We start from the raw sequence: 4,243 nt of genomic DNA on the forward strand, positions 1-4,243 counted from the left end.
AAAAAAAAAAATTATTTTGAATTTGGAAGAATTTAAAACCACTTCTAGATTTCTCAAGATTTTCAAATAAAGTTTTAAAGCTTTTAAATGATTCCTAGACTATTTAAAATAAAAATAATTTAAGAACTGTTAAGTTAAAAAAATTATTTTTCAATTTTTAATGTGTAGTTTAAAATTACTTAAAATAATATAATTTTGAAGATTTTTAAAGTTCATTGCTTGATTCATTAATTTAGACTTTTGAAAATGTAAACGTGGATTTATATTTTTGGAACTTAATCTGAATCTTTGAACTCTACAATTGATAAATTTCTTAAATTTGCAGTTTATTTGCATTTTATTTAACATTTTTAATTGAAAAGTGCCATTTGTGGTACATGTACATTTTTTAGCATTTGAATACACAATTTTTGAATTGAAAACTTTTAAACTTCAATTTTACAAATTTGGAATTCAAGTGTTCCATTTTGAATGCTTTAATTTGTTGTTTATTGTTTATTACTTTATATGGAAAAATGTTTAGAATATAGTTTGATTTTTAAAATTTGATTGGCCGTGAAAAATGTTTGCGAACTGGGAAATGACCGGGAATTTTTTCTTCGATTAAAACGGCCATCCTCTAAATTCTTGTGTTTAAAATAATGTTTTTTTGGTTGAAGATTCATTATTTAAATAAAAAATTCATCTCTGATTGAAACCTGAGCTATTTTGTTGAAATTTCGTTTTTCCTTTAGCAGAAACTAATTGTTTTATCTAAAAATTTAAATGTTTTTTTTCTTTTTTATAGAAAATTAATCTTCTTAGTTGAAAACTCACCTTCTTGCTTGAAAATTCAGTTCATTTCAAATTTGTTCTCTATTGAGTGAAAAATTCTTGTTGAAAAATAAACTCATGTTGAGAAGTCGTCTTTTTCGCCCCAAATTAACTGTTTTTTTAAACAAAAATTAAGTTTTTTTGTTGAAATATGAACTACTACATTTTTGTTCAAAAATCATATTTTTTTAAATTGAAACTGAATTACTTGGTTCAAAATAAAACTCTAGTGATAACAATTAATTTTTTTGGTTAGAGATTAATCATTTAATTAAAAAATTAATTTCTGGTTGACGAATGTGTTATTTTATTGAAAATTCGTTTCTTCTTTGGCTCAAATTAATTGTTTAAATTGGAAAAACTATTATTTTTGCAATTTTGCAATTTTTTCTCTCTCGACTGAAAAATCTTTTTTAGTTGAAAATTCAACTTATGTTAAAATGTCGTCTTTTTGATTGGATTCAACAGTTTTTGATTAAAAATTAAAATCTTTTTTTGTTGAATTATTAAATGCTACAGTTCTCATTCAAAAATCATATTTATTCAATTGAAATGTTAATACTTAGTGGAAAGTTGAATTATTGTGTTAAAAATGAATTTTTTTGGTTGATGATTCATCATTTAAATTAAAAATTCATTTCTGGTTGAAAAATGAGTTACTTTAATAAAAATTCGTTTTTCATGTGGCGGAAAATTAATTTTTTTTAACTGAAAATTTTGAATATTCCATCATTTTAGATTAAAATTAATTTATTTGGTTAAAAACTAATTTTCTAAATGAAAATTCATCTTTTTTGTTTAAAATCCAACTATTGCAGTTGAAAATTTATCACTTTATTTAAAAATTCATCAGTTTCTTGATTAACTTTTTAACTGAAAATTCAACTATTCTATTTTTGGATGAAAATTTATCTTTTTTAGTTACGAATGCAACTATTGTTTTGAAAATTCATGTATTTTTTAGAGAAAATTCAACTATTGTTATCAATTAATTGATTTTTGTAACTTCTATTCTACTATTCCATTTTTTAATGAAAATTAATTTTTTACTTAACAATTCAAACATTTGTTGTTTTTTTTATAATTATTCTCTAACCGAAAATGTAACTATTCCAATAGGATATTCCATCATATTAGTTGAAAGTTCATTTCTTTCGTTGGACATTAATTTTTCCTAACTAAAAATTTAAATATGAAATTTTTAGTTAAGAAATTATTTTTTTTTTTCAGTTGAAAATTCATATATATTGTTGAAAATTGGTCTTTTTGGTAGAAAACGATCTAATTGAAAATTTATCAGTTTAGTTGAGAATCAATTTTTTTAACTGAAAATCTAATTATTCCATTTTTTATTGAAATGCAAAATCTTTTTTTTAGTAGAAAATCTTTATAGTTAAAAATTCAAGTGTTCCAGTTGAATATTTATAATTTTATTTTAAAATTAATCTTTTTGGTTAAAAATAAAACTACTTGGTTGAAAGTTACACTATTTTGTTGAAAATTCATTTATTTCTTTACGAATTTAATAATTTTGTTGAAAAATCTTTTTTTTTTAAAGAAAAATAATCTTTTTGTTAAAATTGTTATTATTTGTTTCAAAATTGAAATATTTTATTGGAAATTCACCAGTTTTATTAAAAAGTTGAAAATTTGTTTTCGTTGAAAAATTCAACTCTTTCGTTGAACATTCGCCTTTTTGGGTTGTAAATTCAAGAATTTGATGAGCATTTTTTTCTGCCTTGACTATCAAATTTTTGTTTGTTAAAACTTCAACTATTTTGTTAAAAATTGATTTTATGATTTTAAAATAATTTCTTTTCTGTAAAGATTCTTGAAAATCTAGTTATTTGGTATAAAATTGAATTGTTCTGTGGAAAATGCTTTTTTGTATTGATAATTCTCTTTAAAACAAATTAAATTTAAGTAAAACTTCAATTAAATACATAAAATCGAAAATTCTGAAACTTTTTTCCCATTCTCATTTAAATTAAATAAAATTCTCTTAAATGAAAATTTAATTACTCCATGTCTGCTTTAAAATTGATCTATTTTGGTTTAAAAAATCAGCTATTAGGTTGAAAAATCTAAGAACGAAGAAAATATAAACTAAAAATTAATAAAATAAAATGTTGACTAACATTACATCCATTTTCCAAACTATTTAGTTTGAAATTAATTTTATTTGTTGAAATTTAATCTTTTATAGCAAAAAAGTAATCTCTGTGTTGAAAATTGATCTTTTTGGATGAAAATTCAAATATTTCGTAGAAAGCTCATCTTTTAACCATCAAAATTAAAAATTTTGAATGGAATTGTTTTCTTTTTTTACTGAAAAATCTTTCTTGTTTGAAAACCTACCTTTTTCGCTCATAAATTTAATAATTTGATTAAAATTTTTTTCTCCCATGAATATAAAATTGTTGTTTGTTAAAATACAACTATTTTGTTGAAAATTAATCTTTTTCATTTGAAAATATTTCTCTTTCTGTAAAAACTTCATCTTTTGGGGTTAAAAATTCGACTATCTGGTACAAAATTGGTTTTTGTTTTGAAAATTTTCGTTAATGAAATTAAATTTAAATGTAAAAATAAAAAAAAACTTCATTTAAATACATAAAATCTAGAATTCTGAAACTGGTTTCCCATTCTCATCAAAATTTAAAGTAAAATCCACGTTTTGTTTAAAATTTATCTTTTAAGTTAAAAAATTTATATATTAGGACAAACAAAATTAGGAACGAAAAAATATAAACTAAAAGTTAATCAAATAAAATGTTGACTAACATTTTTTTTGGTATAAATGTAATCTTCTGGGCTGAAAATTCATATTTTTGGTTGCAAATTTAATCACTTGGATGAAAATTAAACTGTTTAGTAGAAAACTCATCTTTTTGTCTTGAAAATTAAAAATTTTGAATTTAATATTTTTCTTTATTGCCTGAAAAATCTTTATTGGTTGAAAATTCGTTTTTTTTTCTTGGCTTGTGAATTTAACAATTTGATTGATATATTTTTTTTCCTCTTGACTATCAAATATTTTGTTTGTTGAAACTTCAACTATTTTTTTTGAAAATTGATCCTTTTAATTTGAAAATAATTCTCGCCCTGTAAAATTTCATGTTTTGGGTTAAAAATTCGATTATCTGGTTAAAAATTAATCTGTTTTGATTGAAAATTAAGTTTTTTTCTTGAAAATTCAACTTTTTGATACAAAATTGAACTGTCTTGTGGAAAATTAGTTTTTATATATAAATTTCTAATTAAAAAAAAATTAAACTGAATAAAATCAGTAAAAAAAATTTAATTAAATATGTAAGATCGAGAATCGTGAAACTTTTTTTGCTCATTCTCATTTAAATTAAATTAAATTCTCTTGAATAAAAATTTAATTTCTCCATTTTTTGTTTATAATTGATCTTTTTTAGTTTAA

At 21.0% G+C, this 4,243-nt stretch overlaps 1 protein-coding gene across 1 annotated transcript in view; it reads left to right on the forward strand.

Annotated features, from left to right (window-relative positions):
* The window catches only part of LOC117182015 (serine/arginine repetitive matrix protein 2-like), a 112,788-nt gene that overhangs the window by 108,425 nt on the left and 120 nt on the right, over window positions 1-4,243 (forward strand). The gene's annotated exons all lie outside the window — the stretch shown is intronic.

This window comes from Belonocnema kinseyi, chromosome 10 (assembly GCF_010883055.1).
Source record: "Belonocnema kinseyi isolate 2016_QV_RU_SX_M_011 chromosome 10, B_treatae_v1, whole genome shotgun sequence".
Classification (NCBI taxonomy): Eukaryota; Metazoa; Arthropoda; class Insecta; order Hymenoptera; family Cynipidae; genus Belonocnema; species Belonocnema kinseyi.